Genomic DNA, 12,130 nt, shown 5'->3' on the forward strand with positions numbered 1-12,130 from the left:
CGATGACGCGTGACCGCGCATCGGAGACGCGCGGCACGCCGAGGGGCTGCCACTTGCAAGCCGGGAAATCTCCCGGCTTGCGGAACTGGCCACACTTCAATAAAGTGTGTCACCAGTGTACATGTGTATTGAGGCTTCCTGACAAGCTGTGGGAAGATCATTGATAAACACTGAGAAGAGTAGGGGCCCCAGAACAGAGCCTTGCGGGACGCCACAGGTGATATCCAGGGGGTTGGAGTTAGAGCCTGAGATGGACACATGTTGGGATCTTCCTGATAGGTAGGACTTAAACCAGTTTAAAGCATGCTTCCCTATTCCAGAGCTCTGGAGTTTAAGCAGGATAGCATGATCAACAGTATCAAAAGCCTTTGCAAAATCTAGGAATACTGCACCAGTGAGTTGTCCCTGTTCCATTCCACACTGGATTTCATTGCAAACTTTTAGTAGGGTAGTTACGGTGGAGTGTTTGGGGCGAAAGCCAGATTGGAATTGGCTAAGGGGGAGTAGGAAAGAAGCATATAAGGCGCAACCTAATATAACACTATATTCATTATTGCTAATCCCGCACCTGCACTAAACTTCGATAAGTTACTGAACGCTTGTTAAGCGCACTTTACAAGCAATTTTGCATATGTAGCTATTCACAAAGCTTTGCAAATATGGCAAAATCACTTGTAAACGGCTTTATAAAGATCGTTAGCACTTTTGGTTTGACAAGACATGCGGTAGCTCAAAAATACCCAAACTCGCATTTTTTGCTTGTAACTGCTATTCACAGAGTTCGAGATGCAAATTGCTTATTTTATCATCAGCTAAAGGGTGACGAGATTGAAATAACGATTTGCATCAGATAGAATTTTTACTACATAAGATTGAAGTCGGGGGTCTCCGGAGCCGACCAGCATTCATTTCAGCTCCAGAGACCCCCTGCTTCAATCCTTTGTAATAAAAATAAAATTACAGCCTAGCTTCATTCCCTTAGTGGCTAGCTGCTAAGGTAATGAAGCGGTTAAATAGCAGAAACCGTTTTTATGGTAAAGGGGGTGGGTAAAGCTTGCAGTTGCCCCAGGGTAGGTGTTTAGGCCTCCCGGGAGGGGTTAACACCTCCCTTAGCTTAGTTGCTAAAACGAATAAAATAATGAAGGGAATAACCCTTCCCGCGAGGCCTAACCACCCACCATGGGGCAACTTATATAAGGCCTATCACATTTCATTTGACAGCAAGAAGAAGGCATTGCAACATCTCATAGAACTGTTGAAGAGAAGAAAGAAGAAAAGAAAGAATGTCAAAAAATCTACTCACTGAGGACTTCACACAACAGAGGATCATGGAATTCTGTGCATCAACCTGTACTTCAAGCTGAGGATCATTGCTACATTGGTCAAGAGTTGGTGGTGCTGCAGTTGGAGGAGGATAAGCCTTCATCCCGGCAAGGGTAAGAGACACTTTGATCGTATTTTATTTCAATGAGAATTTTCTTTTAGGGTGCCAATTTTAATTCCACTGTGGTTATCTGTGCACCGTTTAGAGCATAGGTAACCACAGTGAAAATCAATGGATTTGTTGGCTAGTGTTTGGTTTTAATGTATTGTTATGTGTGTAACACACCTAGCCACTAAGGTACTGAAGGCCTGTTTTAATTTTAATTTTAATTTTATAGTATTGAAGCAGGGGGCCTTTGCAGAAGAACCACATTCATTTCAAGTAAAGGGACCACCTGCTTACCGGGTTACAGGCCGGTATCTCCGGGAAGTTTAAATGTCCCAGTCACGTGGGCCATGACGTAGGACATTTAAATTTGCCAGAGATACTACCACCCCATATGGCCTTTACCATGGGAAGAAGGGGGTCCCCAAACCTGAAATTAATGCGGTTCAGCTCTGATGACATACAGAACACCTACAAGCTCATATTGAACCCACAACATATATATAAGCATATAAGTTTCACAGAGGGGGTTCAATCACACTGCATGCAGGCAAGTTCCCCTCCATGGCATCTCCAACTATCAGGGGAACTTGCCTGCATGCAGTGTGATTGTGACAAATCTATTACAGAGTGCTTTTCCTGGTAATGTACAGGTTAATAAAAGCTTCAATCAGACTTAGAACTTTTGCAACTTATATTGACAGATTTATTATAAATCATTCTTCCTGGCAATGCACAGGTTATTAATAATCTATATTAGTGTAGGGACCCCTATATTAGTGTAGGGACCCTTGAAACGTGGTCTGCCGTGCAGTTGGCTCAAGGGCTTACAACAATTTGGCCAAAATTTTAAACAAAAAGACCATTTTATTTATTAGTTATTTATACATGTATATTTAGGAATAGTAGCGTATATAAGTTTTTCTGGATGTGCACTGAGCTTTGTCTGTGTTTTATGTTATGTCTCTGGTTTTAAATACATATATTGCCATGCTCAGTAGCACTTCTCTGTGAAACTTATATGCTTATATATATATGTTGTGGGTATTTTGGGGGTTCAATATGAGCTTGTAGGTGTTCTGTATGTTTTATAATTCTTGTTCAGCTAGTCTTGGCTGATTGGAGGGTAGCAACCTCCTATCCAATTGAAGCTCACTCCCTCCCACATTTAAATGGTTAAAAGCTCACTCCATGGCATCTCCAACTATCAGGGGAACTTGCCTGCATGCAGTGTGATTGTGACAAATCTATTACAGAGTGCTTTTCCTGGTAATGTACAGGTTAATAAAAGCTTCAATCAGACTTAGAACTTTTGCAACTTATATTGACAGATTTATTATAAATCATTCTTCCTGGCAATGCACAGGTTATTAAGAATCTATATTAGTGTTAGGGACCCTTGAAACGTGGTCTGCCGTGTAGTTGGCTCAAGGGCTTACAACAATTTGGCCAAAATGTTAAACTAAAAGACCATTTTATTTATTAGTTATTTATACATGTATATTTAGGCACTGTACCGTATATAAGTTTTTCTGGATGTGCACTGAGCTTTGTCTGTGTTTTATGTTATGTCTCTGGTTTTAAATCAGCTCTGATGACACCCTGCTTCAATACTATGTTATTAAAATAAAAATTAAAACTGTGCATTTGCCTGTAAGAGCTGTGCTAAAAGCTGTGCAGTGAGATGCAGCTTCTCTCTTTCCAGCTCTTCCTTACTGCTGGAGTGAATTTGAATGTTAAGTTCATTTGTCCCGTTAAGCAAATACAAACAAGTGCGGTATGGCATTTTTTTACCAAATGCTAAAAAAAAATTGATTTTTCTTAGTAAATACCATTTTTACACAAATTTCATGCTAGGAACATGCCAACCCGATTGATGTTGCAATGAACTTATCAAGGTTTAGTGAATAGGCCCCATAGAATGCAAACCAAAAATAAAAACAAAATACCAAACCAAGAGAAAAAGATATATAATACAACATAAAGTCTAAAGCCAGGGCTTTATATTTTTTTTTATGAGTTTGCTTTTATGTAATTGCTCCATATTTATAACTTTAGCAGTTAATTCTTTATATGTTTTCAATTTGATTTCTTTCCTATAGGATGCTATAGAGATAAAATTACCCTTGAACGTAGCCTTATGGGCTTCCCAGAGCATCGCCGGAGATGAGACTGAGCCTTTATCAAGGTTGAAAAATTATTTTAAGGCCCCTTTCATTTTTTTCTCTATTTCAGGGTGGTTCAGTAGTGAGTCATTTAATCTCCAATGAAAGGAATTCATTTTTACAAATGGGAGGGTGAGGGTTAGGTCAATAGGCGCATGATCTGACCAGGTTATAGGTCCAATATCCGAATTTAAGGAAGCCTTAAAATAGTCTATTCTTGAGTAGATTTGGTGAGGGGGAGAATAAAACGTATAATCCCTTTGGCCCTGATGTTGTACCATCCATACGTCCACCAACAAAAAGTCCTTTATTATACCTCTAAAAAATGTTGCCGTTTTTTGGACGTGGGATGCGAGGATCTATGTACTTTGGGATTAGAAACCATGTTAAAATCTCCCCTTACAATTAAATCTACCCCCTGGTCGGTGACTATTTTTTCTGCGCTGAAGGGAATCCCCTGCCGGAATAGAATCACTACCCCTCGTTTCTTGCTGCTGAATGAAGAATAAAATGCTGACGGGAAAACACTTCTGAATGTATTAGGGAGGTCCATAGCACTGAAATTAGTCTCCTGGAGGAATACTATATCACCACCTGATCTTTTAAGTTCTTGGAGGGCCCGCCTCCTTTTCTTGCTGGTCTGAAGCCCCTTCACATTTAGAGATATCATTTTTATAGAAGGGGGGTTAGCCATTGTTCTTAAAGGTAGAATAAAATATTAAGGCGTCTACTTTCATACTGGAGCGGCCCCTATACTTTGCTAGTTATTAATCTAGGTCTCTTGTTCCCACTTCATGGGGTACCTCCATGTTTGAGTCGACTCTGATGGGCCAGGCTTGAGGAGGGGGGGGAAGGGGAGAAAGAAAGTGAGGGAGGGGAGAGTACCTGCTGGGAACAGAGCAGCAGAAAGAAGAGAGAAAGAGGGAAAGAATAGGCCCTAAATTAGGAAGACCAGTTATCCTACTAACTGGTGGGTAGGGCATAAGGCCCTTTGGAGACAACCCCGGTCCCGGAATTTCGTGGACAGCAAAAGGAAGGGCACAGGGACCCTCAAAGTTGCTCAATAAACATTCCACTTATATTTTAACTAGTAATTCTCACTGCTAGACGGAAACTTATTAATTCTCCAAACAAAGATACATATAAACATAAGTCCAGTATTAGTGTGAGGTCAATTTCTCCATAACAATTGCTTCTTTAGACCTTTTGTGTTTCTAACAAGAGAGGGGGAAGGGGGGAAGTGTATTAATGTTTATATTGGTGTTGGGTGTAAGAGGGGGAGGGGGTAAGGGACAGAGGGGGCAGGGGAGGGGAAAAGGGTTAAAGGGACAGAGAGGGGAGGGGAGGAAAGAGGAAAATTATAAATTGGTCCATCTCCTCTGGATGTATTAAGAAGAGATGCTTACCATTTTTAATGACGAAGAGTCTAAACGGGACGCCCATTTATATCATACCTCGTTTTCCCTAAGGGGGAGGTTAACCGGCCTAAGTTCACAACGTCTTTCGATGGTTACCTTAGATAAATCATTAAATATTTGCAGAGGTTCATTCTCGTTATGGATAACATCCTTCTCCCTGCAGGCTCCAATGATTCTTTCCTTAGCGGAATAACTTTGGAGCCGCACAATGACGTCTCACCTAAATTTTGGGTCGTCTAACCTAGGGCCCAATGCCCGATGGGCCCAGTTGATTTCAAGGTAATTTTCCTCAAAGTCATCACAAATATTGTTGAAAGATTTATTAAGTAGGGCCGGAAGAGGTCAGGGAGGTCAGGGAGGAGTAATTCTGGGATATTACGAATCCTGAAATTCTGCCTCCGGTCCTGATTTTCTTGATCCTCAAGGCCATCTTTGAGGAAATTAATCTCCTGACACAAGCGCAGGATCTCATCATCTGCCACTGTTTATAACTGTAATGCCTCTTATAGCTTCGTTTCCAGAGCTGTGGTCCTCTGGGACAGTCCATTTATTTCCTACTTTATCTCTGTTGCTGCAGCTTTTAAATCGAGTTGTAAGGATTGTGACGATGGGGAGGATTTGGCCCGGGAGTACAGGGGTTCACCCCCAGTTGGCCACCCTCTAACCTCGCCAGGGAGACCAGGGGTTAACTGGGCTGAGGTCCAGAAATGTGATTCAACCCTTGTTATGACATGAAAATGCTTATTCCCCTGTGTAACTGTATTGTGTTATCCTGGTGTTGGCACTCACACATACCCTAGGGTTGCTGCGGGAGGGAAAGGGTTAATGGTAAAGTAGCGATTATAGCCAGTTGTTCCCTTTTTCCCGCCTTTTCATGCTCCATTTTTCAGCCATCTAAATGTATATTCCCCTGTTCCCCCATGTTGTATTGTTATATCAGTGTCTGCACCACACACACTGGGGCTTAAGGGGTTAATAAGCTACAGTTTAAGAAAATACCACTGTATTGTGTCTTTTCAGGAAATCTAGACTTCAAAAGGCTTAATTGAAGTTGAATGTGAAAAGCAGAAGGGTTTTTTAGTGTACAGTATGTTAATACCTGTTTGCAGGAAACTAGACTGGGGGTGAGCATTATAACTCACACCTTACAGCAAAAGGTATCCTGCCAGAGTAATCTGAACCCAGGTGACAAATGTCCTCCCTGCTTCAAAGGTTTTATTGATGGGGGCAAGGGTGGGGCTACCCAAGGAGGACATCAGGATTAGTGACCTTATTAAATATAAGAATATTATGAGATGTCCTTGGCCGAACATGCTAAAAGTTACATATGTGTGTTTGTGGGATTTAGCCCCACCTGATAAGTCTAAACATTTGAGATCTACCAGCTACTAAGGGCCAGATATTAATATCTCTCTTAATTTTAATATTACCCCAATGGAGAGCACTCAACAGATGCATAATATACAGGGGACAGGAATAAGGGTATGTGCAATGATGAGTGAAATGTGCACGTTAAAAAACTTTATAAGAGTCTTAACTCAATGTTAAAATACGGATGCTAAATACCAAAATTAGTGAGACTCATATGAGCCAAAAAAGCGCAGCGAAAGTAAAATATATATACCAGGTCTCACGTATGGAGTGTGGGCTAATACCCCTGATGATATGTGCAGGGTACAGCTAGGTGGTATCAGAACCCCATTGGAATCTGTGAGAATAGTGTTCAAACACAGGCACAGCCACTGGTGGCTATATATATACACAGGTACTGGGTAGTGGTGAGTATGATAATAGTCTCAGTCACACGGTATACACACATAGGTATACCAGGTGGGTGTACATATAGTATACACGGAGGAGTATGGCAGGTAAGTATACCTGCTTCTGTGCTCACACAGGGGTAGACCATTCAAGTTAGGAGCTCAACGTGGTCGTGGATGTTATAATATATATCGGTCACACAGTGTGCGCAGGTAAGTACACCAAATATATGTTTCTGCACTATGCACAAATGGGCACGTCAGGTGAGTGTTTAACCCTCTGTGTTCTCACTGGGACAAACCATAATCCCCAATAATTAGGGTGGGTCTGATCAGCAGATTGCTGCTGTGTTGCCTGTGTACTGCTGCAAAGTGTAAGTACTGCAGCAATGTTAAGAGCACTCACACATACTCACTAACTACTACCTTGTTGCAGATGTCATAGAGGGTGCATCTGCAACAAAAAAATACCGTTGATCCAATGGGTGGAAAAAATAAAAATTGTAGTACACAAGTAGTGTCTACATACACTCAGAACCATAAAAACGTGAGAAGCAGGTCGCATAAAAACGGGCAGAGATCGTGGTAATGCACAGTGGCTGTGCATACATAGGCTAATGCTCCGTTGCTCAGTAAACACACAGTCTCTGCTCGTGTAAATTAGTTAGAGGTATAGTACTTCATGCTAGCTCTCTGTGAGGGAGTTAGTTTAGGTGCAGGACGCGCTCCGATCACGAGCGTTGGTCTCGCCCCCTTGACGTAATTTATGCGACCAGCTTCTCTACTCAGATCAACCTCAGCTGCCTCTTCTTCTTCCGCCATCTCACCTCAGGACTTTGCTGACTATTTTAAGGAAAAGGTGGAATCCATACGTCAGAACATCCCCTCTGTTTCCTCCTCCCATCCTACACAGCATCCTAACTCTTCTCCTGCCTTCCTTGACTCTTTTTCCACTGTCTCAGAGGAGGATGTGTCACTGCATATCTCCTCTTCTCCCTCTACCCCTATCCCTCTTGACCCCATTCCCTCCCATCTCCTAAAACCTCTTGCTCCTACTATAAGCCTTACGCTCACACACATTTTTAACTCCTCCCACTCTGGTACCTTTCCCTTCTCCTTCAAACATGCAACAGTTATACCATTATCCAAAAACTGCAATCTTGACCATACCTGTCTTTCTAACTATCGACCTGTCTCCCTCCTGCCTTTTGTCTCTAAACTCATTTAATGTCGTGTATTCTCTCGCTTGCTCTGTTTTCTCAACACCTATTCTCTCCTAGACCCTCTACAATCTGGCATCCGCACTGCCCACTCGACTGAAACAGCCCTCTCTAAAATAACTGATGACCTCCATGCTGCCAAAGACAGAGATCATTACACTCTGCTCATATTACTCGATCTCTCTGCAGAATTTGATATTTTGGACCACCCTCTTCTCCTTCACATTCTCCATACTCTTGGTATTCGTAACAAAGCTCTATCCTGGATCTCCTCTTATCACCCCCATCGTACTTTCAGTGTCTCTTCAGCAAACACCTCCTCTATCGATCTCTCTGCGGGGGTAACCAAGGGCTCTGTCCTGAGACCTCTACTCTTTTCTCTTTACACACTCTCTCTAGGTGACCTAATCACATCTCTTGGGTTTAAATATCACCTCTATGCTAATGGCACACAAATTTACTTTTCAACCCTTGACCTTACACCTGCTGTACAGACGTTAAGTTTCTGAACGTCTCTCTGCGATATCATCCTGGATGGCCCTCCACCGACTTAAACTTAACATGGCAAAAAGAGAGCTCCTCATACTTCCTCCCACACCTGGCCCTACTACCTCCTTCCACGTTACTGTTGGAAGTACTATCATTCAGCCAGCAGCCCAAGCACGCTGTGTAGGGGTCACACTCGACTCCTCTCTCACATTCTCCTCTCACATTCAAAAAGTCTAAAACCTGTCGCTTTTTCCTCCACAATATTACAAAGAGATGCCCTTTCCTCTGTTGCTCGACTGCTGAAACTCTGACACAGGCCCTCATTCTCTCCCGCCTTGATTACTGTAACCTCCTGCTGTCCGGCCTTCCTACTTCTTACCTGTCTCCCCTAGAATCTATCCTAAACGCTGCTGCCAGAATCACTGTACTCTTTCCTAAATCTGTCTGAGCATCTCCCCTGCTGAAATCCCTCTCCTGGCTTCCCATCAAATCACACATCTCGCACTCAATTCTCCTCCTCACTTTTAAAGCTTTACATTCTTTTGCCCCTCCTTACATCTGAGCCCTAATTTCTCGCTATGCACCCTCCCGACGCTTGCGTTCTGCTCAAGAATGTCGTCTTTCTATCCCCTTGGTATCTGAAGCCCTCTCCCCCCTTAAACCTTTCTCACTGGCTGCCCCACACCTCTGGAATACCATTCCCATCATTACCCAGCTAGCACCCTCTCTATCCACCTCTAAGACTCACCTTAAGACACACATGCTTAAAGAAGCATATGAGTAGCACCGTGGCTAATACTATAAACATTATACATAAAGATTGGCCCCCTGCAGGCACACTTGCACCAGAATGCTCTCCTACTGTCTCTGTACGTTGTTCCTACCCACAAATAAGATTGAAATCTCTTCGGAGCAGGGACTCCTCTTCCTAAATGTTACTTTTTTTACTTTTATGTCTGAAGCACTTATTCCCATGATCTGTTATTTGTATTATTTGTTATTTATATGATTGTCATGTGTATTACTACTGTGAAGCGCTATGTACATTTATATACTGTAAATATATGCTATATACTGTTATATGCTGTAAATAAAGACACACAAACATACTATCAATACACAACCCACCCAGCCCCTGTGCCCCCAACAACTTCCCCTAACACATACAGTGGCGGCCGAGCTGAGTCTTCTGCGGCCGCCACCGTAATGTGCGGGCAGACTCCGGGCAGACGCAGCTGGTGACACGCGGCTGGTGACGCGTGACGCGCGTCACTGTGGAGCCAGTCACACGTTCCACCGGCATCCCCTGTAACGGGACAGGGGAATGGAGGGGAGATGCGGGAAGAGGCGAAGCAGAGGCAGCCAGGGGGTTGCGAGGGGAGGGGAGGACGCACAATACTGCCGAAGCAGAGGCGGAGCAGCCAAGCAGCCAGGGGGTCGCGACGGGAGGGGAAGATGCGGCTGAGCGTGGCCAAGTTCGGCGCCAGCCAAAAAAAGCCCCGGAAAATTACGGGCATTTGTAAGATTGAAGCTGGCCGCAGCAGTACAGTAATGGGCAAAATTACTATTATCCAGATATGTATAATAGTGCATTTGCCCATTAAAAATAAAAGCATAAAGTAAATTAAAGTTTGACTTACCCCTGCAAGGATGAAGGCCGTCTTTGTCTTTCTCCTCGTCCTCATCACCGTCCTCTGTTGACAGCAACATTACATTAAAAAAAACTACTGGCCACTAACCCCTTAATCACCGTATCTATTAGTAACCGCTATAGTAATTAAGGGGTCAAACCCACTCCCCCGCTACTCACCGGGCAGCCTGACCACCCTCCCCAGGGAAACTACCCACTACCCATTGATTGGTACAGTGGTAAACTATGCCCCCAATATAGCATGGGTTGCCACACTGATAATGAATGAGCAATCCAAATCAAAAAACAGGAACAAAATAAAACACTTTACATTTAAATCATGCTGATATAATATGGGCATGGTTTTTCTCTATGGCAATTAATGGGCAAGCTATAAAGAAAAAAACAATCACTGGATAAAATAAATAACATTGCAATAAAATTAAGAAAATGCCAATAAACCAATTGACAGTGGTATGCAATGCCAATATAATATGGGCATGGTTTGCCACTATTGCAGTAAATGGGCAACCCCCACATTTTTTTAAAACAATTAAATAAAAACAAATTAACAAAAGTACAAAACATAACAATTACATAAAAAACAACATTTGCCAAAAAGGCATTGCTTGTCACTGTGCTTATCTATAGCCCAAAATGGGCATATTGGCAGTCAATGAGCAAGCTAATAAAAAATACAATAAAAGTACCAAAAATACAAAAATAACCTACAATCAATGTTTTTCTTACCTTGTCTTCACCCTCTGATTCTGACTGCAGCAGGAACCTCTTGATCCTCGATGCAAGGGTCCTCAAAATCCGGTGGACTTCTGGTAAGTTCTTTTCTTCTTTCTTCCTTTTTTTTTCATTTCTTCAGTCCTCTTCTTTAATTGCAATCCAATTGGGTGGATGTTGTCCTGTCGGCTTCTTAAGCTCAAATGACAGGCCTTATATAAGGCTTTTGACGTCACATTTGAGTGTCAAATGGTACACCCCAATCCGATTGGCTGGTGTACCGTGTGACAGATTCTTTTTTTTTAAGTATGTGACGTTATCAAAAGGAAGGGAAGCCAGCAAATCAATAAGGCTATACTTCCCTCCCTTTAAGATGACGTCATCAAAAAAATGGCTGCCATCAAATGTTACTCCAACCAATCAGATTGAGAGATATACCATGTGAGGCCTCACATGGTACACCCCCAATCTTATTGGTTATAGTACCATGTGACAGCTTCCATTTTTTTAAAGGATGTAATGTCCCTCCCTTTAAGATGACATCATATCCTTCGAAAAAAATGCTGAGATATAGGCACCGGTATGGGGTGCCGGTATCCTCTGTGCATTTAAATCTCCCATGTCACGTGGTGCGGGAGAATTTAAACATTACGGGGATACCGGCATTCCATACCAGGGCCTATATCTCTGGAAGTAGGGGGTCCCCGAGGCTTAAATGAACGCGCTCCCATACTCTATTAGCAAAAATCCCATTAAAGCAGCTTCATTACCTTAGTGGCTAGCCGCTAAGGCAATGAAGGGGTTAAGGCACTGAGCTGGTTTATTGGGGGCAGAGGGGGTGAGTGAAGGGGGTACTTGGCCCAGGGTGGGTGGTAAGGACTTCCAGGAAGGGAGGAGTTAACCCCTTAATTACCATGGCGGTAGTAACCACTATGGTAAGAAAGGGGTTATCTCCCCCACACCCCCCCTGCTAACCAACCACCCTGGCCAAGTACCCCTTTCACCCAATCCCTCTACCCCAATAAACATTAAAATACCTACTACCTACCAATACACAACCCACCCCCTGTATCCCCCCCAAAAAAACTCCCCTAACACATACAGTACAGTAATGGGCAAAATTACTATTATCCAGTGTAACACCTCTCCCTCCTCCCCCCTCCCCCCTTCACCCCCCCTCCCCCACACACTACCTAAGGGAGATTTGTATGCTACGTGATATCGTGGTGCTGAGTAGCTCACCTGATCTTCCAGGAAGCCTGAGTCTCCGCAGATGGTTGTGGG

At 43.2% G+C, this 12,130-nt stretch overlaps 1 long non-coding RNA gene across 1 annotated transcript; it reads left to right on the forward strand.

The window, feature by feature from the left end:
• The first annotated feature begins 890 nt into the window (after positions 1-890).
• LOC142493432 (uncharacterized) lies at positions 891-7,389 on the forward strand. The gene is made up of 3 exons (XR_012801107.1): positions 891-1,436; positions 3,532-3,617; positions 5,176-7,389. It is a non-coding gene; the product is annotated as an uncharacterized LOC142493432 (long non-coding RNA).
• Positions 7,390-12,130: the final 4,741 nt, after the last annotated feature.

The sequence above is a fragment of the Ascaphus truei genome, chromosome 4, assembly GCF_040206685.1.
Source record: "Ascaphus truei isolate aAscTru1 chromosome 4, aAscTru1.hap1, whole genome shotgun sequence".
Classification (NCBI taxonomy): domain Eukaryota; kingdom Metazoa; phylum Chordata; class Amphibia; order Anura; family Ascaphidae; genus Ascaphus; species Ascaphus truei.